This window comes from Ambystoma mexicanum, chromosome 2q (genome assembly GCF_040938575.1).
Source record: "Ambystoma mexicanum isolate Mex_15411 chromosome 2q, UKY_AmexF1_1, whole genome shotgun sequence".
NCBI classification, from domain to species: domain Eukaryota; kingdom Metazoa; phylum Chordata; class Amphibia; order Caudata; family Ambystomatidae; genus Ambystoma; species Ambystoma mexicanum.
The window spans coordinates 1,369,403,266-1,369,430,688 of record NC_090924.1 but is presented as its reverse complement, the minus strand read 5'-3'; positions in this window follow the sequence as shown (position 1 = coordinate 1,369,430,688).

Below are 27,423 nucleotides of genomic sequence, written 5' to 3'. Positions count from 1 at the left end.
TAAAAACTTATAAAACACAGTAGTCTTTGTGACAAAAAAATAGACTGAGTTTTGAATCCAATCAATTAATTATGAAACAGCATCTAAAATGATTGTAGGTTTCCTGTTGTTGAACAAACTTGGTTTGTGTTTTTGAACGCTTCCAAGTATCTTGTTAAATAAACCATCAAACTCAACATGTTTCTGTCCTCAACGTGGGTATGGGACATCTCCCAAGGGTCCCCTTTGGAGATTGGCTACACGAATCTCCTGAGGGTAAGAAAATAAACCCATTCGGATCTTGAATGAACCCGGGTTGCAAATTACTTTCATGCCATGTCAGGGTGGGGGGGGGGGGGTGACATGGCTAGTAACGGCAAGCAGCCCGCGCTGAGGCCCTCGCTTCGCTTGGGCCTAAGACAGCTCGGGCTGATGGGCTGTTAACGGCCATGTCCGCCCCCGACCGAGGCATGAAAGCCATAATACATTTATAAAAACTGCTAAGATGCACCAAGTATAAAAAATGGATTGACATTGGAATAGTAACCCCAATTTTAAGAATCAGATGTGAATCGTGAAACGGTCCAAACCTGCTGTCCTTCACAACATTCCTGTTGTGCATAATCGAAATGCCTCTGGGTCATTCTGGCCACAACATGAACTAAGCTGCTCTCTACTGCTCCAGAGTACTGATGCGGGAGTCTCAGGGGTCCTGAATCTCCTCTCAGGGGCCAAGACGTCTTCCACCCTCTCCTTAGTATCGGGCGCTTGTGGGGCCCTCGAGAAGGTCAGGCAGTCAAACACCTAATCTGGTGCCTGCAATTTATACACAAAAGGTGGCATTAAATTCTTATCTTTATTAATATTCAAAAGAAGCTCCCTTTAATTTCCTGGGAGTTTGCTAAATCCACCTGATCGGAACCCCTGGGGAGCCGGTCACTGAAACTACACCTTTTCCAGGTAAAAACTTTGCTGCCCTTTATCAGTCATAACATCAGTGCCCAAAGCTTGCCGATGCCCAGTCTAGTACTGAGGCATTCCATCTTTTGGAGGTCCATTCAGCCACACTAGTGCAGCTGTAAAATACACCCTACACTTGCAAGGTTGGAGGTTCCCTCCCACGCTAAATGGAGCGGGAGCCCAAGAAGTTTAGAAATAAAAACACCTAGACCGGGACATTGTTGAGGATCCCCCTACCAAAGCACATTCTTCTTAACCTCCCTTTTCGCTTCCCTGTGCAGAAACAAGTCCCATCAAAACCAACTCTTCAGATATCTTATTCTGATAGGTCACCGCTCCTGTCATTCAGCCTGAACCCTCCTAGGTTACCTGATGTCATCAGGTGCACCTCTGCCCTCTGCAGGGAGGAGGGCGCACTGCCCTCTGCAGGGAGGAAGGCACGCTGCAGTTACATAGGTGCCCACTGAGACTTTAGACTGGGAATGGCATCACTTTACCACAGGAGGAATAAAGAGGCGAGCCTCTAAGTTACAGGCAGCAACCCCAAAATAGATCACACTGACATAGAAATAGGACTGCTGTACATAGTTCTAATTTTAAACAGGGGCCCACACTGTATGTAGTTCATGTATCTGAGAAAATTGAAAGTGCTTAGAAAGGAGCTGAACATTAAGCAGTCTGTACAATGGCATTGAGGTGATTCCCTGGGTAGCAAATTCTTCTATGCAGTTCTACTCACTCTCACAGAACTGGAATTGTAAACATTGGATTAAATTGACAAAATCCAGACCCCTCTCCACCTGCTCCAAACTCTGCCACATTTTCAATTGACCTGTTTATCAAGGAGATGGGGTGCTAATAGGGCAAGGGCGCATTGAAGCTCCAGTAGCCCTTTCGAAAAAATACCCTCTGTGCTGGTTTTTCACCGATGCAGGCGCTTCCTGTCTGGAACGGAAGAAAAACCCCACTGTGAACCCACAGAGATCACTGAGTCACAACCAGAGTAAGGTTCCGGGCCACTTCAGACCGATTTCAGCCTCTGTGGCTTATTAAAGGCCCGGCAGGTGTTCTTGCCCCTGATGGATCCCGAACCAAAGGTGCGGGTAAAGAGGTCTTCAGTGCCCGGTCAATCCGTCACGCGCAGTAACGGCACAAGCCATGTCGTCGTGTACAGTGACGGCACACCTTGTTAGGTTCCATTGCATACATTAATTATGACAGATCCCATTTCTGCTTTTTGATAGAGCACAATGACAGGGCTTCGGTTTCTTGTCCTTGCACAGTGATCAAGCACTCCCAGTGAAAGGTTCTCAATACTTATGAGCCGGCTCAGGTGGCAGCCAGGCCATTGTCTCTTAACAGTTTCATACGAAGCATGAAATACAAACAATGAAAAACTGGGGATAGGCAGCACTGACCACGTCTTATGCTTACACTGAGGAGCTTTTGGGAAATTATCGTTCTCATTTTCCTATAAAGAGCTGTCCAATGGTGGGTGTGATCATCTCCCTGGTGCTTATATCCTGCGCTTTAATCTCCTATCTCTCATTTCATCGATTGAACTCTAACCTCGCCTTTCGTCAATTACACCCTCTCCTCTAATTTCCCCTGAATGTGCTCTCCAGTTTCCTCTTCTGATTGCTAGTGCCCTATCCTTGGACCAGTCAGATCCTCGCCGTCAATCTGGAATGCTTTCCAATGTATTCATGTATGTATGGCTTTGTTACGCTTACGCACCAACATGACGCTTTTCAGCTACTTCGGTGAGCGCAAGGAAGGCCTTGTTGTCCGCAGGCTTTGGTCATGCACAGAATGATAAGTCAGATCCCTGGGTACGAGTAGAATGTTGCCTTCCAGGTTGGCTACGTTGAAATCCTGTGAGCGAGTGTTGAATGACTGCTGATACCTTAATATAGGTTTAGGGTGGCCCCAGCGTTGCCATGTGGCTTGAGGAAAACCTCCATTGACGTGCCTGTCTGTGGGGCTCTTTCCAAGTATGGCAGGCTCTGGAGATCTTCAATCATGGGCTCAAAGAGTTCCGGAGTTGTGGACCCATCCATTTCCCAGGGCCCACTTACCCTCCAATGGCGTCTGCAATGCTTTCCTTCCATCATCATCATGAACCTTTTCTTTGATCTCCAATTTCATGACAATCTGGCCTCCAGTCTCCAGGTGCCTTCCCCTTGGAGCTGTAGGGTTTTCCTCTTTCCTCTCTAGTGCACTACATGTTGTTCTACAGTAACCTCAAATGCTTGCGTAAGGCCTAGCCTTCAAGCCATAATGACCTCTTATTTTGTTCTTTATCACCCTCACCTTTGATCCTGATCTTTGCTCTTCAAAGTAATCTTCCTCTTCTATTCTTTCTTGTGATCTCCAGTGCTCTCTCCTCTCATTTTTAATGTACTCATCTTCTATATCAACTGTTCTGTGCTTTTATTATTTATTTATTTGCTTGTATCGCGCCATAAGCGCGGGGTGGGGGGGAAAGGGGGGGGTGGAACACCATGGTGTAAATTGCTGCGGCGAAAATAGCTGCGATTAAAACACGTGAATCCAATAAAAGCTACAGCCATGCCACCGACCCTATTTAAAATGAAAGGCATTTCTTAAAACCGATTAATTTGGCAAACTGCATCCAAAATACCTTAAGTAATTACTAAGCCTTACCTTTAGGGCACAAAAAGCAAATTAGTGAAATGAACAGTCCGCGAACTGTCAGAGAATAAAGTAACCACTTGTGCAAAATAATTGTCTGCCCTTACTTGAGAACTGATATTTCAACATTTCACCTGCTTGACCATTTCTTGAGAAATGGTCATGTTAATTATTCCTAGCTTGCAACAGATGGATGTGATTCTTTTAATGGCAGAGGTGCCAGGGGTGCCAGAATAAAGGAGCAAACTCTGTAATCTGCTCCGCAGCAGTAAGAAAACAAAAGAACTAGATAACAAACCACTGTACCCATAAACCACACTTCCCACCCATTATCGTGTCGTCAATACCTGATCAACAGTTCATATATAAATGCCCCAGTAGACAGTGGACGAAGTGTACGAAAAGAAGTAGTGGAACTATGTTCCCTGCTGGCCACACCCCACAAATCTCATCGCCACGCCCCCTACCACTCGCAATCCAAACCCCCAAACAAAAACACCTGCTTTTTAAGGGAATGTTCACTGCGGTGCACTGGTGTGCAAGATTCAACTTCTTCCTACACTCTCATTTTAAACCCAAAACATTCAGGAACTGTTTCTTTTTAAAATAAAAGTATTGGGACAGTAAAACATTTTGTAGAGGCTCATCACTCCAACCTGCTTCGGCCACTGCCAGAAGGAACCTCCTTCCTCTTTTCCTCAGCGACCGTCATAAATCTTCCAATGTTTGGAAGAAAGAGCACTTCCAAATCCACATCCAAATCCAGCGACCCCAACGCGAAGCCCCAGCACTCCCTCAGGAGAATGACTGGCCGACGTAGCAGCACCCACTCAGGAGAATGGCTGGCCTACGTAGCACACCCCCTCAGGAGAATGGCTGGCCTACGTAGCACACCCCCTCAGGAGAATGGCTGGCCTGCGTAGCAGCACCCCCTCAAGAGAATGGCTGGCCAACGTAGCAGCACCCCCTCAGGAGAATGGCTGGCCTACGTAGCAGCACCCCCTCAGGAGAATGGCTGGCCTGCATAGCAGCACCCCCTCAAGAGAATGGCTGGCCTGCGTAGCAGCACCCACGCAGGAGAATGGCTGGCCTGAGTAGCAGCACCCCCTCAGGAGAATGGCTGGCCTAGCTAGCAGCACCCCCTCAGGAGAATGGCTGGCCTACGTAGCAGCACCCCCTCAGGAGAATGGCTAGCCTGCATAGCAGCACCCCCTCAGGAGAATGGCTGGCCTACGTAGCAGCACCCCCTCAGGAGAATGGCTGGCCTGCATAGCAGCACCCCCTCAGGAGAATGGCTGGCCTGTGTAGCATCACCCACGCAGGAGAATGGCTGGCCTGTGTAGCAGCACCCCCTCAGGAGAATGGCTGGCCTATGTAGCACACCCCCTCAGGAGAATGGCTGGCCTGCGTAGCAACACCCCCTCAAGAGAATGGCTGGCCGACGTAGCAGCACCCCCTCAGGAGAATGGCTGGCCTACATAGCAGCACCCCCTCAGGAGAATGGCTGGCCTGCATAGCAGCACCCACTCAAGAGAATGGCTGGCCTGCGTAGCAGCACCCACGCAGGAGAATGGCTGGCCTGAGTAGCAGCACCCCCTCAGGAGAATGGCTGGCCTAGCTAGCAGCACCCCCTCAAGAGAATGGCTGGCCGACGTAGCAGCACCCCCTCAGGAGAATGGCTGGCCTACATAGCAGCACCCCCTCAGGAGAATGGCTGGCCTGCATAGCAGCACCCACTCAAGAGAATGGCTGGCCTGCGTAGCAGCACCCACGCAGGAGAATGGCTGGCCTGAGTAGCAGCACCCCCTCAGGAGAATGGCTGGCCTAGCTAGCAGCACCCCCTCAAGAGAATGGCTGGCCGACGTAGCAGCACCCCCTCAGGAGAATGGCTGGCCTACATAGCAGCACCCCCTCAAGAGAATGGCTGGCCTGCGTAGCAGCACCCACGCAGGAGAATGGCTGGCCTGAGTAGCAGCACCCCTCAGGAGAATGGCTGGCCTAGCTAGCAGCACCCCCTCAGGAGAATGGCTGGCCTACGTAGCAGCACCCCCTCAGGAGAATGGCCGGCCTGCATAGCAGCACCCACGCAGGAGAATGGCTGGCCTGTGTAGCAGCACCCCCTCAGGAGAATGGCTGGCCTGTGTAGCAGCACCCCCTCAGGAGAATGGCTGGCCTGTGTAGCAGCACCCCCTCAGGAGAATGGCTGGCCTACGTAGAGACCCGCTGGCAGGAGACATAATGGCAGATAGTTAGGGTAAAACCTAAGAATGAAGGGGAAAATAACCAGAGCCTGTATTGCCCCGATCCCCTTATAATCCACACTCTCCATCACTCCACTAGCCGTGTGAGCAAGGGGGTGGCTTTCCGGTGTGGGGAGAAGGGAAGAGGAGCAGCAGGAGGGGATAAAGCAGGAGTGCGAGGTGAGTGGAGAAGCAGGTGTGAGAGCACAAGTAAGAACAGAAGTAGGTGGAGGATTAGGAGTAACAGCAGGGAGGGAGTGGGGGAGCTGCTCTGCTAGGCCAGGAGGGCTACTTTGGGGCATAGCCGTGACCAGGAGGGGGTAAACTCCAGAAAGCCACAGTGGCCCAAGTCCCTTGTTAAGTGTTAAGATTCCAGGTTAAGGCAGAAGGCCTGTTCACCACCTGTGAACATAAGCTGGTAGCACGGGTAAGGGGCGCTATATTCCATTCAGGTTATTGAAGCGAGTCAGGGGGGATATCTCCCCTAGAAATGGAAACATTAGTGGGTGCCATAGTCAGAAAGCCCAGAAGGGTGGAATCAGAGAGTGCAGAGTAGTATGGAAGGAGCAAGCCATCATTTGCTAGAGGTATTGACCAGGTTGAAGTTATGAATCGGGAATTACCAAGGCCGGGCGAACAGTATCACAAGTTAACCCAGGCAGGACAGCCAAGCATCAGGAGGCCCCTAGGTCAGGAGGGGGAACTATGAACCTGCACACTGAAGGCCCCTGAGGACAGGAGAGGCTCAAAAACCACTGGAGGCCATCACGCTAGCTCATGAGGTCTAGTGGCCAAGACATCGACTTCCACCAGGACTTCAGAGGACACAATCCAGCAAGATCACAGGAAGTGTCCAGGAACGCTGTAACTTCACAGGAAGTACCCATGAAAGCTATAACGTCACGGGAAGATCCCAGGAATGCTATAACTTCACAGGAAGTGCCCGCGAATGCTATAACTTCACAGGAAGATCCCAGTAGCACTATAACATCACAGGAAGATCCCAGGAACACTATAACTTCACTGGAAGTGTCCAGGAAAGCTATAGCTTCACAGGAAGTGTCCATGAATGCTATAACTTCACAAGAAGTGTCCATGAATGCTATAACGTCACAGGAAGATCCCAGTAGCAGTATAACATCACAGGAAGATCCCAGGAACACTATAACTTCACTGGAAGTGTCCAGCAAAGCTATAACTTCACAGGAAGTGCCCAGGAACGCTGTAACTTCACAGGAAGTGCCCATGAAAGCTATAACTTCACGGGACGATCCCAGGAACGCTATAACTTCACAGTAAGTGCCCATGAATCCTATTACTTCACAGGAAGTGCCCGCGAATGCTATAACTTCACAGGAAGATCCCAGTAGCACTATAACATCACAGGAAGATCCCAGGAACACTATAACTTCACAGGAAGTGCCTTGGAAAGCTATAGCTTCACAGGAAGTGTCCATGAATGCTATAACTTCACAGGAAGTCCCCATGAATGCTATTACTTCACAGGAAGTGCACACGAATACTATAACTTCACAGGAAGATCCCAGGAACACTATAACTTCACATGAAGTGCCCAGCAAAGCTATAACTTCACAGGAAGTGCCCAGGAACGCTATAACTTCACTGAAAGGTCCCTGGAACACTATAACTTCACAGGAAGTGCCCAGGAAAACTATAACCTCACAAGATGTGCACATGAATGCTATTACTTCACAGGAAGTGCCCAGGAATGCTTTAACTTCATAGATAGATCCCTATAACTTAACAGGAAGTGCCGAGGAAAGCTATAACTTCACACAAAGTTCCCATGAATACTATAACCTCAAGGTAAGATCCCAGGAACACTATAACTTCACAGGAAGTGCCCTGAAAAGCTATAACTTCACAGGAAGTGCCCAGGAATGCTATAACTTCACAGAAAGGTCCAGGAACACTACAACTTCACAGGAAGTGCCCAGGAAAACTATAACTTCACAAGATGTGCACATGAATGCTATTACTTCACAGGGAGTGCCCAGGAACGCTTTAACTTCATAGATACATCCCTATAACTTAACAGGAAGTGCCCAGGAACGCTATAACTTCACAGAAAGGTCCCCGGAACACTATAACTTCATCAGAAGTGCCCAGGAAAACTAAAACTTCACAAGATGTGCACATGAATGCTATTACTTCACAGGAAGTGCCCAGGAATGCTTTAACTTCATAGATAGATCCCTATAGCTTAACAGGAAGTGCCCAGGAAAGCTATAACTTCACACAAAGTGCCCATGAATACTATAACTTCACGGGACGATCCCAGGGATACTATAACTTCACAGGAAGTGTCCAGCAAAGCTATAACTTCACAAGATGTGCACATGAATGCTGTAACATCACAGGAAGTGCGCAGGAACGCTATAACATCACAGGAAGTGCCAGGAATGCTATAACATCACAGGAAGTGCCAGGAACACTATACCTTCACAGGAAGAACCCATGGACACTATAACTTCACAGGAAGTGTCCAGGAACACTATAACTTCACAGTCTTCACAAGAAGTGCTGAGGAACACTATAACTTCACAGGAAGTGCCCAGGAAAGCTATAACTTCACAGTCTTCACAGGAAGTGCTGAGGAACACTATAACTTCACAGACAGTGCCCATGGACACTATAACGGCACAGGGAGTGCCCATGAATGTTGTACTGAGGATGCCAGGACCCTAGAGGGCATAACCCCATATTATGTTTGACCCACTTGTTGGCTTGGGAGTACTACTTATTTTGTTGTGTATGGAAACCCTTAGGTCCCAAATGAATTGTCCCAATGCATCCATGAGCTCCAGAAACTGAGGAAAATCCCTAGGCTGTGACCTGATAAGACGGAGGGACAGAGACAAATTAAGTGGGTGAAAAGCCTTGTAGCATTCCAATGGTGTCCTTAATGCCAGGGTGCCTTGGTGAGCAGGCTATTAGCATGGGATCCCCTGGCGAGAAACAGGAGTGTGGTGGGGGACTTTGCATTGTGGTAGGTTCCTACCCTTTTCCACAGTGGGCTTCTATTCCATTATTTGCTGTGTGTGCAGCCACATGCTATGTGTCAATACAACGCACTATGTACTGCCTTCTTAGCGCGCTGATACATCCGGGTCTGGGCCCTACCAACAAATACAATAAATAAATAAATACATAAACAACTGTGTGTTGACCACAATTTTGTTCTGAGGGTGGTCTGTTCCCCCTCTATGTGACAAAAAGCGCTTTTCATTTTCAATTAATATATACAAATAAAAGAGTAAAAATGGAAAATAAGTGCCGATTTAACTGTTTGTGAATTCTGAAGGACGTCTGTTTGCTCACTGTTAGATCCAGCCTCCGCAGCTCTGCGCGCGGGTAGACTGGATCAGTAATGATGGTAGGCCGCGCGGCCGCTATGTCGCAGCTCCAGCAGGAGCAAAGAAACCACGCAGCACACAGTGCGTAGGTTGGCCCGGAACTGCCTCCCGTGCTCGGGCCGGGCTTTTATTAGAGCGCCATGCGTCACCGCGTAGCGGGACGCAGGGCGGATGCAACACTCACCTTAATCACCAAAATGTCAAAGAGGACTTTTGAAAAGAAACCTTCAAAAACTGTTTTATGTATGATTGATACGTTTGTGTAGCATGCGTTGTAGTATTGAAAACCCATACGACCTGGTTGTCTCACAACTGTGAATGTGCTCACCACACACAATGCATTATCCATTAGAAGGAGGGCGCAGAACTCCTCTTTTTCATCTGCTTTAATGCTAACGTTCAAGAAATGACCTAGTTTTCATATCTATGCTGACAACACCCTGTTGTTGCATAACCTTGATAGGGCTTCAGAGGATAAAGCGGGGGGGGGGGGCTGCCTGTTACTTAAGTACACGACGTGCATGCAAAGTGACAACTGATAAGTAAGCAGTCTGGTGCAGAGTATCTAATGAGGGGACACAGTGTGGCACACTCAATTATGCACAAGAAGTATGTCCCCAGAGACTGATGGGCTTGCATTCTCTGGTAACTTATTGAAAGGCAGACATTGTGTTGCACAATAACTGATGGAAAGACACAACATGGCAACGCAGTATATAAGGGCATTAGCAGCCGAGAAAATGTCTGCCTAACATGTGAACTCCTTCCTCGCCAATACTCTTGTCCTCTCTTTTCTCTATGACTGAGCTCATACAGATAGGAAATGGAGATTTTCCATCTGACACATGAGGAAATAATACTTTGAAGTAGTTTAGTTTATCCATTCTCTCTGGGGAATGCCTTATTTTCCTCACATGGCTGAGTGAGCCTCTGTGACCAAGAAAAATGGCCACTGCCTGATACACTCACCTAGCTCTGTTAATACATATCATGTAAGAGGAGTGAGGAGTCCAAAATGAGACGGGACATTTACAAGGCTCAGCCAGCTTAAACCAAGTGCTCCCTCCTGGGTCAGTACCCCTCTGGTCTGTGTTGTCTGATTGAGCGAGTCACATTCTTGCTTGCTTGTGTTGTGAAGATGGTACGGTTTTCCCGCACCCCTAAGCGGTTGAGAATAAGACAGACACCTGGAAGTGTGATGTAGGGGACCAGAAGGGCGGAGGGTGTTTCCAGGGGGTTTGGTATGGGAACATTAATGCATGTTTTTATATGTAGAGTACATGTAGGAGCAAACGCCATCTTAGATAATAGCAGCCATATTGAAATTGAGACCTAACGCGACAATCACGCATTCAGGCTACCAGCGCGAGAAGCAAGCAAATACATGAAAAAGTAGGTTGACTCCTGGGTACTGATGAGGTAGGGCCAGAGCTCCTGAGAATCATAAACCCTTCATTGTTCCAAAGTTGCCAGCATTCATGTTCTAGGAGGAATGCACACTGCAAGGCCGCAGGATGGTTTGAGCGCCTCTTGCAATATGTGATCCCACAAGAAGGACGGCACGAGCCTCCGACCCCCACCAGTCCCAGCTCTAAATTATAGCACCCTAATCCCCCATCCCAAGACCCCTGCATTCCTTGGTATCAGCCAGCAACGGACCATCAACCAAAAAGCTGTTTGAATCCCCCAATTGATCAGGAAAGATCAGAGAACGAGGCCTTACTGCCTTTACTTTTAGGTCATGTGTTTTGTGCTGCGAGGTCGAGGGAGGAATACAACAATAGACCTAAAACGAGGGTGCAAGACCTTGGAAGGGCACCAGCATGTCTGGCATTGAGTGAAGCATGTGAGTTAGAGTGACCTCGATGCCTCCTCTGGGTCCTTGTCTGGAGTACCAGGTGCACCGTTAGATAGATAGAGAGTGTGTTTTTTTTTTTGTTCACAATAATTTCCAATTAGCTACAGCTTCCTGGCCGATGACGAGCGCAGACCCACCCATGTGGAAGAAGATGGACAGAAGAGGCTGGGACTATGGCCTGGCATCCCTATGGAGCGGGTATCCTACATATAGGGTCTCCCCAACCAGCCGCACAGGTTTTATATGGTATGTGATGATGTCACTGATGATGCTTCGTGCCTTTTTAATGTGCTGCTCATGCAGATTTTGATAGAACGTTCGGCAGACGCAGAGCTCTTTGTTGACGCACTTTTATTTTGTGAGAATAAAGGCCTTGTTATCTTCACAAGAGGGGTGCTGGAGCTTTTTCTCTAGCAGGTTGCACTTTTTCTGCTGTGTGCGTTGAGGGGCTTGCAATCTAATTTGGTGACCCAGCCATGTTCCCAGAAACCGCAGTGACGACAGAGGTTTCCAGGCCGCACCTCTGGAGAGGCCGTGCCCACCTGCAACGACCAGTCCCAAGCAGGCAATCCGCAGAGGCGTTTTAACAGAATTCCTGTCTGCTCTTTGGAGCGGGGCACAGCTCCTCGGAATGTGCAGGCCATTATTGGGGCCCTGTGACGGAGATGGTCAGGTGAACATGTAGCTGTAAATACAAGTAGAGACCTTGTGAAAGATAACGAGGGTTGGGGCGTATGAGGGAGTGCGTTGTGAATGGCTGTGAGTGGAATGCGGTAGGCCACGTGGCGGTTTTGTGTATTGTATTATTCTTATTATTATTATTATTATTATTCTTATTATTATTAAGGAGGATTACAAAGAGGATAACAGGACGCTGGGAACCTTTCTGAGTGAGAAAAAAAGGTGGCACCGCGGTGGTGGCACTCTCAGTTTAAAGTGGTACCCATGCTCGTCCCCATTTTTATTAACCCCCCCTTTCCTTGTTTTCAACATTCATTTGAAACACCCCTTAGTCCAGAAATCAAGGAGACCATAAAGAATTAAAACTCCCTGGTGCTTGAACATTTTTGACCCGCCAAAACAGCCAGGCATCTTTGTGTATTGCTGTACTTGTCTTCACATCATAGAATCGTTTCACACAAGCATCTTCTGAATAAAATGTGCAAGTGTGCATGAATGGCATTGTTTCCGGCTTTTATAATGCAGGAATTTACTGTCCACAATACACAGAATGAGGGGCTTTGGAATTCTAATGACCCTTTCCCAGTGAGGTGTGACTTGTCAGGGAAACGGGCCATTATCACTCTCCATTTCACACTTGTGTCTGCCCCAGCCCAATGGTAAAAGATAAGACATCAAAGAAACAGACTTGGGGAATGACTTGGCTTTTACCATCACAGTACTTGAAAGTCCTGGTTAGTACCAACATGCAGTATGCAAACACAAAAAAAAATGTTTTGTTAGGTTTTCAAGGAGGCAGACGTCTGTGTTTACACTTCAGAAAAGCACCCTTTTCAGCGTTTTTGTGGACGAGGATGCATACCACTGAGCAGTTTAAGTGACCCCTCGGGGGTGGCACCATTTTTATTTGTGATGAGGAAATTAGAGTAGGAGCTTCGTACAATTAGTAAGCTCGGCTTCCTGTGCCCAGTATATTTTGGGTGGGGGAAAGTAGTGATTGTTGTTTTGGCTTGTTATTTTAGATTGTTGTTTTGGTGTATTATGGTTTTTGTGTAAGAGATGGAGGTCAGAAGTGGGCCGGCGGAGATAGTGTGTTTCTAGAAGTGTGTAGTGTGAGAGTGTGTGTGTGTGTAGGAGGGTCGGGGTATTGACAGGGGGCGATGGGAAGGAGGGGATGGCCGACTCGTAGAGACATTGGTGGTAAACGGGGAGCACAGCGCATCATTGTAACGTGGATATGTGAGAGCAGCGAGTCAAAATGGGAGGGCTGACTTCGTTGGAGTACATGCATAGTGGGTTAAGGCTTGTGGCAAAAGTCACTAAGAGTCCACTGCGCTTGCAGATTGGCACAAAAGAAGAAGACTAAGGCTGCAGGTGACTGGTAAAGGTTTGGTACTTTGCCTGAGTACGCCACAAAGATAAATTATTTAGAAGGCAAACCCAGTCTCACAGCGCTAAAATCGATTAGATTAGAAAGAACTTCCAGTATTTTTAAATGTATTCATTAAAGTCCAGTATGTCCAGCCTGACATGTGTTTCGAGCGCACAATTGTTCTTCCTCAAGGGCTGATTCCAACATAAAATCAGAAATGCTAAATTGATAACATACATTGATGCCTCCAGAAGCCCACCAAGGCGTGCAAGGGTCGGAATATAACATCTATCAAAGTATTTACATTGTATGGATATGAACAGTTGTAAATAAATCATACCACAATCAAAGAGAAATCTATATATACACATGATTTAACAGAGAGAGATAAGGGAAGGGGAATGGGAGAGAGATACAAAAAATAAGCCATTAGTAAACCCTTCAATTTGGGTGCGCTCACATTATGATGCACAGAAAGTACCGTGGCGCGCACGGGCACAAAAGACAAATATTTGAAATGTACCTTGTGATTATATTTGGTATGCACCAAAAGAGTTGGTCCAGTCTAGTTGGGTTACCAGCAGGGGCCCTGTCGGGACTGCGGATGACTTGAAGCACAAAAAACAATGGGCTTGTGTCACTTAGATGCACTTGTTATCTGAGCAAACTTGTATCCATTTCATTAGTTAGCATCAAGTATTGACGTACCTCTAATTGCTCGCAATTGCGGAAATTGCTATCCTGTTATAAAATCATCTTGGTTACCCAGATTAATCCATATGGCAAGATGTTAGTGTGAAATCAATCAATTTCATGTTGAGTTTCCGCATGAAATGGGAGAAAGGGGAAAGAAGAAAGAAGTTCGGAATATAAGCATCTCCTTAGCTGAATGCGAACCTATGCGTGCAGTGGTTAAGCCGTTGAGGGGCCGCGATATCGCGAAAGGCTAAGGGGCTGTGCATCAACAGTCTTACCTTAATCGAGTGTGTAGCTAGTCTGGATTCAGACGCTAGGCGCTGTCCGGTTACCTGGAAAGTTTTAAAGATTCGCTACACTAGCCTGCAGTGCTAGTGTATGACATATGTCAACTAGGTGCAGCCATCTTGGGTGAGGATGAACTGCTGTCGATGCATGGTTGCAATTACCATTCAAATGAATTAAAAAATATATAGGACCCCTGGGTCATTGCCTAGGATTAAATGTGATGTGCTTGGAGATATGCAATTAGAAGAGAGAGATTGGGCTCTGTTAGCGTTTTAAACGTTGCCTGACAGTAAAACCCTGTCACCCCGCCAACACTTGTGGTGCTTGGGGACGTTCATTGTTCTCTGATACACTTCCATCAATGACATTCTATTCAAAATTGTACCCATTTGGACTGAAAATGTGGCTTTGTGCACGTGCGCTCTGCCTGCACAGTCATGCATATGTTAGTGCTGCAGTCACAATTTAAATTTGGAAACCGTGAACAGACTGCATGTGAACATAGCCAATTCCTACAATTATGGAACATTCTACAAACAGAACATTTTAATGCTCACGTGTATCAATCTAATAACATACAGAAATATTCATAAAACAACGTAAACTCATGATCCGAATTTAGACCAGAATAGGCAGTTCGATATTTGCAAATGAGTCTAGCTTCCAATCTCTGTGAAACAGATATTACAGAGCAAGGAAAATGGGAAGTGTTGGACGTAAAGAAGGGAGAGGGATGGTCACCCAGATGCCTTTGTTGCACAAAGAATTCATAAGGGCGCACTATGTGCCCTGAGTCTAAATGGACAAGAATAATATGATCAAATCACTCCCGCCCCTTACTGCTGGGGTCAGGAAGTGGATCTATGGGTTTGAGAAGCAGACAGCAGGAATTCCCCATCCAGTTGGAGACATGAAAAGTTTACTTGTCGCAATAGTGGGAGATGAGGCTGGGTTGTGTGGGTTAAGGCAGGGTACCTGAGAGTGAAGTTAGATGATGACGCACATGGCGGAGCACCCTTTAAAAATATCAGGGTGCAAGTGGGGGACGCTCTGCAGCAAATGTACCCTGATACACCAGATTTACAGTCTATAATGCAGTAAACCATGGGAGGTGATGAAGATCCTGCATAGTACATTATAAAGATTCAGGAGATGTGGCGGGCGGAGACTGGGGACCAGTGGGACCGATCTGTTCCTATTTTCCATTTCATTATTAAAAGGGGTTTACCCAAAGTAGTTCAGAAGGTGCTTGACAAAATAGTGGGCATAAAAGCAAAGGGGTGAACCGAGATTCAAACTATAATCATACACCATTGCAAGAGAATAAAAGAGCGAGAGGAAGAAATGGCTCAGAGGTTACAGACTGAGGAAGTGAAACTGGTGCAGGAAAAGTTAGCTAAAATATCAGTTAAAGGGGAAGTATTCTCAAATACGCAGACAGAGGTGATGGAGCAGACCACAGCACATACAGATGCAACGATAGCAGTGTTTTGGCCAGAAGGAGCACAAGGCCAGTGGGGAGGAGGACCCCAGTTTCCTTAGCCTGAGTGGCAGCATGGAGGTCGGCATTGAGGGACGGGGTGGTTTATGGGGGGCTAAGGGGGATTCAGTGGCATGGGACTGTATGGGGGGAGGTATGCTACCCTCCCCGATGTTGGAGCTGCGGGAAGTGGGAGCACTTTGCAAGGGAATGTAGAAGCAGGCAGGGGTGGGATATAACGCATACAACAGTTACCACCCAACCCCAACAACAGATGCTGCCCCGAGGCTGACCTCAATCACCTATGAGATACACCAGGCATATACCCAACTACTGCCAAAGTCCCCAGGTGCACAGTTACAAAGCCCCCAGATGAGAAAACCACTAAAGGCTCTGCAGGACCACATGTACAGAGGACCGGTGCCCACAACTAATGATGTGCCCAATGGCACCGTGGTACCCTACCGGGGGGTCAGCATCATGAGGGGCAACCCTTTCAGATTCCCAGGCACCAACACATATCCTGATTAGGACAGCCCAAAGAGAGCAGTTGTGTGTCCAGTCCTGTCCATGACAGTCTACCCTGACAAAGCCTTGGTGGGCGCTGAGATAGGTAACAAACAATTGGCCTCATTACAACTCTGGCGTTAGCCATGCCCATATTAAGGGCACGGCTGCTGCTGGAGTTGCATTTTTTCCGGCATCTGCGAATGGCAAGAACCGGGTCATGCCGAGCTCGGCAGACCCGGTAATTGTCCTTTTTCGGGTGCCGGAATCAAGGGCGTTCCGATCCCCATTCTTCCCCATAGGGCTGAATGGGGATGGGTACGTTGGATACACCGGCACAGGCAGAGTTGTGCCGGTGCATCCGAATGCTCTGCTCGTGGGTGCTGTTACACCCACCGGGAAAAACCTGGTGGGTGAAATGGCACCCAGAAGCAGAGCACGTACTATGGCGGTCCGGGAACTATGGTACCAGTATGCTTACCGGTACCGCAGTTCCCGGACCGCCATGGTTGTAATGAGGCCCAATTTTTCTTTCTTTATGGTTGACACAGGTGACACTAAATCATCAGTGAGGGAAACATCCCACTATCAGATGAAACTCTTTACTTACAGGGATTCTCTGGGATTGTCACAATGGTTGCCTATACATAGGAGGTAGACATCAACATAGGTGGAAAGGTGGTGCGCGTGCCCTTGTTGTACTCTGAATCATCGCCAATTAATTTGTTCGGCTGAGAGGTATTGAGCAAGTTCAACATAGCCATCTCTTTTACAGATCAGGGTATAGTGTGTTCTACGCCAGGTATGTGTGCCATTTATTTATTTATTTATTCAGATTTTTAAAGCACACATCAGCCCAAGGGCAAGATGGCGCTGTTACATATAAGTGTGTCTGGTTACAAAGTAATCTTAAAAGTTACATAGATATTTGCGTTTTACGGTTCAGTTAGAAGTTACATAGTAGGAATGCACAGTATAGAAAAATCGGGTATGATGCAGTAGAAGTTTAACTTACGTTTACAAAGTACATGTAAAAAGCAAATATATTGCAGGTGTGGAGGATGTTCAGTTGTGAGGGGCTGTGGTGAGATAGTGTAGCGAAGAATTATACAAATAGTATGGTTTTGATGGATTTGCGGAAGGCCAGTAGAGATGGTTCAGCTCTGAGAGCATTGGGGAGGGCATTCCAGAGCTTGGGTGTGATGTGGGGGGAAGCTAATGCCTCCTGCATTAGCTCTTTTTATGGAGGGTACGCGTAGTTGGTTGGCATAGTGGCTTCTTGTGGGGCGTGTGGAGTTGTTTCTGAGTATGGTTTCTGAGAGGTAGGACGGGGCTGAGAGATTGATACATTTGTGTGTAAGGGTGAGAATTTTAAAGTTGATCCTTTCCCTGACCGGAAGCCAGTGGGCTTGGCGTCTGGCCTGGGATATGTGATCACCTTTGGGAATGTGTAGGGCTGCACGCAGTGCGTTGTTTTGTGTTATTTGGAGCCTGTTGATGTTTTTGTGGGGGTGCCTGCCAGGAGGGTGTTACACTAGTCTAATCTGGCTCCTATTGTGGCTCTGGCTATGGAGGGCAGTTTTGAGTGGTTAGAAATGGTTTTATTGCAGTTATAAGTTTCGTGGTGTGGGTGGAAGCAGAAGAGATGGCACTGACTTGTTTTGTCATGGAAAGTGTAGAGTCTAAGTAGACTCCGAGGGTCTTTACTGAAGTAGAGACTGATATATTTGTTTGGTCGATGGTGAAATGGGTGAATTTAGTATTTAGTTTGGCTAGAATTTGCTTGGGTCCCAGGATTCTGTCTCCGTTTAGACAGAGGAAGTTGATTGCCATCCAAGTTTGAATGGTGGAGTATATCTGGAGTAGGGCTTTTGCATCAAGATCATAATCTCCAGAAAGGAGGAGGAGCACTTGAGTGTCGTCGGCATAGTTTGTATACGCTATGCCGAGCGCTTCCAGTAGGTCAAACAGGGGTTTGGGAAACAGATTATAGAGGGTAGGGGCCGTACATGATCCGTGGGGGACTCCACAATTGATGGTGGTGGGGTCTGCGTTGGCTTGTCAGAGTAGACCTTCATGGCTCTTCCTTGAAGGAACAGGACAAGGTTATCCATGAGGTGGCTTTGTCAGAGAAGTGGGCGGTATTGGTGAGGTGTGAGGTGAAGATATTATGGTCAACAAGATCAAACGCGGCGGAGAGATCGAGGAGGAGCAGGAGAGCAGGTTTGCCTGTATCCATTATTTCTGTTATTTGATTCTTAAGATCCAAGAGGGCAGTTTCTGTACCATGGCCTTTGCGGAAGCCTGATTGTCTTCTGCCTAGGATGGCATTGGCTTCCAGGTATTGTTGGATTTGGATGTGGGCGGCTTTATCCACGATCCTAAGGAGGAAGGGAACAGTAGTGATGGGGCGGTAGTTGTTGGGGCAGGTGGGATCTAAGGAAGTTTTTTTTTATCAGTGGGCGAACCCAGGCTTCTTTTAGGCTGTGTGGTATGACTCCGGATGAGAATGAGGCATTGATAAATGCTGTGATTATGGGAGTGAGAGAGTCTGCACATTCTTTGATGATGGTAGGGGGACAGCTGTCTCCTTTGCAGCTTGAGGTTTTGATATGTTTAAGAAGATTGGTGACTTCTAACTCCGTGACATCTCTGAAGACGAACCGGGGTGTTTAAGAGAGATGTTTAGGAGGGGGGGGGGGGGGAGTGGGTTTTCTCTAAGATAGGCTGGGCTTATTTTTTCTAGGAGCGTTTTAACTTTGTTGATGAGGGGGTCCTGAATGCTGGAGCACCATTCTTTGTCTTTAATGATTTCATCAGGGGTGATGGCAGGGGAGAAGAGTTCTTTAAAAATAGTGAAGATTTCTCTGGATTTAGAGTTGGCTTTGGAGATTCTTTGATTAAAAGAGTCTGATTTGGCTAGGAAAATGGCTTTTTTGTATGAGGATGAGACCTTTTTAAATTCATTTAAGGAGGACTGGTTGGGTGAGGATTGCCAGTTAGCTAAAGCTCGCCACTTCTTGGTGCGTAGGGTGGCTAGTTCTTCTGTAAACCAGGAATTAGAGTGCATTGATTTTTTTCTCTTTTTTATTTTCTAGGGGAGCTATATATTCGATAGCTGGCCAGTGTGATGGGTCGTTGCTAAATGGAGGTTTAAGTTCAAGGATGTCGAGGAGCGGTGCAAGGTTGATTTTGGTCAGTTTTTTAGTGCTTCTGACTTTGGCAGGAGGGGCGTACGAAGGCAATTTGTGATTAGGTGTGGAGGGAATGAAGATGAGGGCTACACCTCCACCTTTGGAAGTTTTGCGATCCTGTCTCAGAATAGTGTAACCTTGAGGGAGGGCAAGGGAAAGGGATCGGCCTGATGCTTCATGTAGCCAGGTTTCAGTGATTGCCAATAAGTCAAGTTTGAGGCCAGTGATAAGGTCATTGATCTCCAGTGCATGTGCTGGGAGGGACCTGGCATTGATAAGTGCACAGTTTAGTTCTGTGTGAGGTGGAGTGAGAGGTCGTTGAGTGTGAGAGATGGAGTTAGGGATGTGGGAGAGATAGGTGTGATATTGTGTGGATGTGCAAGGGAGGGGCTAGGCATGGAGCATTGTGCGGAGGGAAGGGTTTAAGGTGGTATATGCCGTGGGGGATATGGGTGAATGTTAGCTGAGTCTGGTGTTTCTAAGGTCGATGGTGGGTGGGGTGCATCGGTGGGAAACATGTAGCTTGGTGCGAGCTCTAAGTCTGCAGAGCCTGTGGTTGAGGAGGGTGTGAATATTGAGCTTGGTGGAGTGTTTGTTGTGTTGAGTGCTCTGTGGAGAGCATTGGAGGATAAAGTGCTGGTCCAGTGGAGGTGTGGGGTCTATGTGTGTGTGAGACATGTTGAGGATGGACCAAATGGCGAGGGTGATGAGCGATGTGGCTACGTAAGTGAGATGAGGTGAGGTGTGTAGCGGTGGTGGTACCGTTAGGCAGGACATGAGAGGAAGCATTTGGGCAGTACAGTGAAGAGAGTATATTCTAGAGCTGTAGGTCTATGCCATGAGGGCAATGATCATAATACATGCAAGGGGAGGAGAAGTAGTGGTTCCCGTGAACCCAGATATGTTTCTGTATGGCATTACAGTGCTTCTCAAAGCTTGTTGGCGGGTACCATCTGATTTAATTTTTCATCCTGTGGTGACCCCTGAATTGGTGGCAGGAACAATACTTACTCTAGATTTACAGGGTCTAGTTGTGTAAGCAAAGAGGATTGTTGTAATTGGGACCGATTCAGATGGGTACGCATGGCTCATAGTGTTGTGTATTGACCCTACATTGCCCCTTAGAGAAATGACAGATGCAGATTTTTTCAGGACCGGACAGATGATGGTGAGGTTTTACTGCCAATTTGTATTCCTTGTGACAGAATGGTGCAGTATCAGAAAGTGCAATGCCCTCTGTTGGCTCTTGCTGCCCCGCCATTCTTCACCAAGACAGACTTAGAGCAGGTTCCCAAGAGACTTGGACAAAAGTGCCCACGACATGGGGCTCTTACAGGAAGAGGACCCAGTTTGAATAACGCTCAAGCCTTGCTCAGTGTTGCCCTGGTTGAGGCAATATCCATTATCACGGAAAGCAGAGGAGGGCATACGAGATGCTATTGTTGCACTACTAAATCAGGGTCTAATTGTACCCTCTACATCGCCATGCAACACAGGCATATATCCGATAAAAAAGGCAAAAGGGGGGAGTTGGAGAATGATTCAGGATTAATGCCCTGTTAGTGACATTGTGCAGGCCGAATTTCCGGTAGTTCTGAACCCTGCCGCAATCCTATGTAGCATCCCTAAAGAGGCCGCCCACTTCAATGTGGTCGATCTTAAAAATGCCTTAATTTCCAGACATCTGCATCCTGACTCACAGTACCTCACTGCGTTTACACATGGTGAAATGCATTTTGAGAACACAAGACTGCCCCAGGGGTACTGTGAGTCCCCCAGCATCTTCAACAGAATTATTCACACTGGTATAGGGAACCATCCCGGGGCCAAGCACCATCATTTAGTATGTTGATGAGTTACTGGTGTGCCGTGATTGCGGCAACAGTGCAGGAATTATTCCATCACGCTCCTGTAGCTGTTGGCTTACAAGGGGTCCAAGGTTGACAAGTCCAAGCAGCAGTACTGCCTCCATTTGGGACAGTTGATTCCCGTACATGGCAAAATAATTATGCCCGACTGCGCCACATCTGTGCACAGTCCTCAGCCCAAAACAGCAAGGAAATGCAATATTTCTTAGGGCTGTGTACTTATTGCAGAGCCTGGATCTTGGATTGTGTCACATACATTAAGCCAAGACTAACCTACAAATTGGGTGGACAGAAGACATGATCGCCAATTTTACTGACCTCAATCAAGTTATCTGTTCGTCCAAAGTGCTAGCAACTCCTTATTATACACAACAGTTTCACTTGTTTTCCCATTCAAATGGTTAACTGTGGTACTGACACAAAAGAGCACCATGGGCCATAAGTCATTAGTGTACTACAGAGGCATGTTAGATTCGGTTATGCAAGGTCAATTCCCTTGCGAACAAGTGCACACGGCTGCAGTGGTTGCAATTGAAAAGAGTTCCGTAACACTGTATGTGGAGCAACCAGGCTATGCCATCAAGGAGTGCTCTAGATAAACGCTATGAAATAATTGTGTCTAGCCCGAACATTCACAAACTGTAAACCAAGCCACCTTTATGACAGAAATGTGTACGGACGAAGACCGAGCAAGCCATGATTGTGTCACGCTTGAAGGGAAGGAGGATGATATTCCCAAGGCCTGAGACAGCCGGCTCGAAGTGGGGGAGGTCATATTCATTGATGGTTCAGCTATCATTGACCAGGGAACCGGCTTGAGACATACTGCTTTTCCACTTTGTGGATGGAGAATATGAAACACTCATACAGAAAAGGTTACAGATGCATTTTTTAGCCCAAGCTGCTGAACTTATTGCACTCATCAAGGCACTACAAGCAGGTCAGGGGTGCCACGTGACCATCTAGTCCGATTCAGCCTGCATCACTACCACAGTGCATGCAGGGCTTGCACAGTGGAAGATAAGGTGGTTTAGAAGGTCTGAGAGAACCCCAGTGCAACAAGCAGTTGCATAGTGGTGGTTGTAAAATGCACCACCAATACCAATGACACAGATGAGATTTCTCTCTGTAACATTGCCGCGAATGCGGCAGCCAAAGCAGTGGCGTGCCTTCCAATACCACAAGCATCTAAGTACCCTGTTTTAAAACCAAGTACTGAATAGCTACAAGCGTCTTATAACGCCTTACACATTGCACAATTAATTGAGTTGCAGGGACGAGCACCACACGATGAGAAACATTTTTGGAGGAAGGTGGGGTTCAAGCAGTCCCCTACGGACCTATTGTGGAGACAGGAAATATGTGGGAAGCAGTTATGCCACATCAATTATTACTTGTCCCATTTGACCAGCACCATCACCCCTCTCATGTTTCGAAACAGCATATCGCTGCAGAAATTCAGGAGGACTGGTTTGTCCCCAATTTACAAGAGGAAATTACCAAACTGCACCACCTGCCAAAGTTATAGCACTGATCTAACGCCATGCACAATTATGCGGACATGGACGAGAGGTTCAATGGGTTGTGCTATTTGATTATTGTTGTATGTCCCTTCTCACAGTGGGTGGAGGCTGGTCCTTGTGCACATCCAGATGCTAAAAGTGTGGACAAGTTTTTGGTCAGAGAAGTCTTTCCTAGATGGGGCATGTGCAATGTATTAAGATCTGACAATGGCACACACTTTTTTAATGAACTCTTTGCAGATATATCAGCATTATTGAGCAGAAAGCATCAGATGCACACCATTCACCACGCCCAGGCCAATAGTGTCATAGAACAGATCAATGGATTGTTGAAGAGCAAGTTGTCGCAGATGTGTGCTAACCGAAAGAGAAATTGGGTGCACTACTTGCTGCTTGCATTGTTCAGTTTGCGCACACAGCCCTGTAAAGATCATCACTTATCACCCCATGAGCTGGTAACAGGGCGGCGCATGCACATGCCTCTCTCTCCCATTAGGAGAGCATCTGATGCTCACAGGGCGGCATCCATTTTGGGGATGTATTTCAGAGATCTTTGACTGCGTTAACAAGAGCCATAACATTTATTTCTCAACAGATCGCACCTCCGAGGACAGCGACCCCACCTCCTCTCCAGCTATTTCCCAGAGACCATGTCCACCTGAAGAACTTTGTACGCCGGTGGAACCAGCCTATATATAATGGCCCCTTTGAGGCCATCTATGCTACTCCACTTGCCGCTGAATTTTGAGAATTATGATATTGGATGCACCTGTCTGATGTTCCTAAAGCACCCCAATAGCACACCCCACACAACCACAGTAACTTACTCTAGCCAATACCATCTCACAAATCCATTAAGCACACAACTGATCTCCCTTGCGCACCCCACCAAAGCTGCTATGCATTATTTGCACAAAGGGTGCATTCTCACACTCCTCCATATTCTCTTTCTCCCTCTTTCTCTCTCTCTCGCTCTCTCTCTCCTCTATCTCTTTTTACCTTTTGTTCTCCTTTCAGTGTTCCTGCAATGGATATGCATGGATCCAACAATTCTATCCATAAAAAGAGATACAATATGTGTATGGGTGATGCAATGTTTTCTTATTCATATATGTGCGCCATGTATCATGTTGCTGGATTGGTTGCCATTTCTATGCTTGGATTAAGAATGTATTTAGGGTGTTATTTTATATGGGTTGGACATATAAAAGGGGGGTGTGTGCATCAAAATGTTACTAATGGTTCTTTGGAGTATGTAAATAACAACAAAACTGCAAATGTAAATAACAACAAAACCGCAAATGTGTCCTTAGTTACAGCCACGAATCATTCTCCAGCTGTCAAACCCCATGCAAATATTAAAAGCACTGTGAATAGTACTAACACACTTGCTGCTCCACGTTGAATGGGAAGTGTGCAAAAGCATTATTGTTTTCCTTATTTCCTAATGCTTTTGTTAATACAAATTTTAACTCTACCATCCTTTTTAGTGACACATATAACAATATTTTATCTCGTGGAAAAGGACAGATTAGAGTGACTAAGTTTGATGCCTACCAAGGGCTTTGTTTAGATATAATAGAAGAGGTGCACAATCCAAAATTAAGCAATAGTTGGTATGCAGACATGAATTGAACGGGGAGAAAAGGGGTGAATGGCAGTTGTTATGTGTGCTCATTAATAACACACACGTTGGGAGCCCCCAAGGTCTTAATACTGCAAGAAATGCAGATTTTGGAGGCCCAATGTGTAGTACACCTGGCGCTGTTTAGGCTGTGAAGCGCTTTCCAGGCAAAGAGGGTGCGGCTAGAAGTAATGGACCCTGATCAAGCACCATGTCTCTACTGTTTGAAAAGGCTTTGTTTAAGGATAGAAGGAGTACGATTTGTGGCGAACAAGTGGCAAGAGACTTCAATGAGCTGCATGGCAGGAGGACTCGTGGGTTTCGGAGATGAAGTATTGGCCAGAGTAAATAAAGCATGTGGACAATTCTGAAATGAACACGTCGCAAAGCTGACCTGAATAGAGGCAACAGAGAAACCAGTAAAAGTGCAAAACCAAGAACATTATGAACTATGCTTCTATAACGAAGGAACTGTCTCTGTAGGGTCCATCGAAGGATGCAAAAGACCTTGCTCATTCAAGAACCCCAGAAAGGAACAGCTGCTGTGATGGATACGTGCTGGGTGAGGGGCCAGCAGGCATTCTTTCACCTCCTGGCATCATGGAGGGCTACTGCTCGCTGACCACGTTACACTCAGCTCTCCTCATGATCCCTGAAGAACACCTAACAGTGGGATTGAAGAGCCTGTTTGCCCCAATGGCAGGACCAATCACAGAAGGGCCCACTGAAAGATCTAACTACTTTTCTCAGGACTCATCAGAACTGCTCAAAGAAATACCAGATGAATGTAGACTATTTAGCAAAGAAGAGACAGTTTTTACAACACTGCTACTCCCTGGGGTCCAGACGGCCGCTAATATGGAGTGGTTGCAGATAGTGTGCTGGGAGGTCATACAGTTGGTGAACGACACCGAGCAGGGTCTGAATCAAGGTTGAAATGCGAGCAATAAGATTGATGACCTTACAAAATTGATATGTTTTGGACCGACTTACAGCGATGGAAGGGGGAGTTGGCTGAAAAATTGTCGATTCTTGCTGCATGTTCATGCCCCCAAACGATGCTGACAATGGTTCACGCACCAAAATAATAGAGCCCTACACACCCTTGGTGAGCACATACAAACAGAAGCTAGCATACAAAAGTATGATTGGTTCAACAATCTCTTCTCCTGTGCACCCTTCTGTATGGGAGCAATGGTGAAGATTCTAGTTCCAGTAATAGTGTTTGTGTTGGTGATATTCTGTACCTGACAGCTGGGACTTCAATGTTGTTCTAAGGCAGTACCTAACGGCGCCATGATGATGGTTTGAATTGGGGTATCAAATGCACCTTGCGGTACAAAAGACAGTGCTGCCCAAACGGATGAACCAACTAAGCCACATATGGTTGTGATAGAGAAATGTTTACATCCCCGACGCCCCCTGGCACTTTTACCATTACCCCACCAGATACTGAAAATTATACAGAACATTTGGTAGATTTATCTGGGCATGGGGGATATTTATACATGACTTGTACCCCAGAGGAATACCATCAAGGGGGTTATAAGTTTACGGCATATATGTAGAGCAAGGGTACCAAAGGAGGGGTCACCGCCATATCTGGAAGCTGAAAGATTGGAAGAAGAACAGAGAAACAGGAGTGAAACAGACCTGCTTGTAGGGGAGTTTGTTAATGTAGAATTCATGAAATGGGAGAATGTTGTGAAGGGGCGATGGTTTTCCCACACCCCTAAGCGGTTCAGAATAAGACAGAGACCTGGAAGTGTGATTTGGAGTACAATAGGATTGGGGGTGCTTCCAGGGTTATTGTTATGGGAACATTCATTAATGCATGTTTTTCGATGTAGACTACACGTAGGAGTAAACGCCATCTTAGACAATAGAGGCATATTGAAATTGAGGCCTATCTCGGTGATCACGCATTCAGGCCACCAACGTGAGAATCAAGCGAATGCACAAAAAGTAGATTGCATTTTGGACACAGATGAGAAAGGCCCAAGCTGCAGAGAATCATAAACCCTTCATGTTTCTAAAGTTGCCAGCATTCATGTTCTAAGAGGAATGCGCCCTGCAAGGCTGCGGGCATGGGTTGAGTGCCTCTTGCAAGATGTGATCCCATGAGAAGGAGGGCAAGAGCCTCTGACCGCCACCAGTCCCAGCAATAAGTTACAGCACCCAAATGCCCCATCACAAGGTCCCTGCATTCCCAGGTATTAGCCAGCCCCGGACCATTGAACATAAAACTGTTTGGATCCCCCAATCGTTCAGGAAAGATCATAGAACGAGGCCCTACTACCATCACTTTTAGGTCATGTGATTTGTGCTGTGAGGTGCAGGGAGGAATAAAACAATAGACCTAAAACGAGGGTGGAAGACCTTGAAGAACGACGGCATGTCAGGGATTGAGTGAAGCATGTGAGTTAAAGTGATCTCGATGCCTCCTCTGAGCCCTTGTCTGCAGTACCAGATGCAGCGTTAGATAGAGAGTGTGTTGTTTTTTGTTCGGAATAATTGCCAGTTAGCTACTGCTTCCTGGCCGATGATGAGCGCAGCCCCACCCACATGGAAGAAGATGGACAGAAGAGGCTGGGACCAATGGCCTGGCATCCCCTATGGAGGAGGTAGCCTGGTCTCTGCAACCAGCAGCGTGTGCTTTCACTGTATGTGATGATGTCACTGATGACACTGCGTATCTTATTAATGTGCTGCTCATGCAAATTTTTGCAGAACATTTGGCGGCAGCAGAGCTCTTTGCTGGTGCACTTATCTTTTGTGCAAACAAAGACTTGTTGCCTTTGCAAGAGGTGTGCTGGGCATTATTCCCTAGCGGGTTGCATTTTTCTGGTGCGAGCATTGAGGGGCTTACTAACACTTATGTTGGATCTCTCATTCGTGGTGCATGCAGTTGGGTGTGGGTATTGGCAGCATTTAGGTCTAGGAGAAATGCCTGACAGCTCATTCAGCAATTGCAGAGAAGCCTGCCTACCCGCGCTCTGCTTGCTTGTTTCAGAAACAAAGCCTAGTCATGCTAGCCTCTCGCACTTATCATGACATGTAGAGTGCGCCTGGGGAATGCGTGGCCAGTGGAAGATGGCTGCCTGATTTTACAGCTACGACC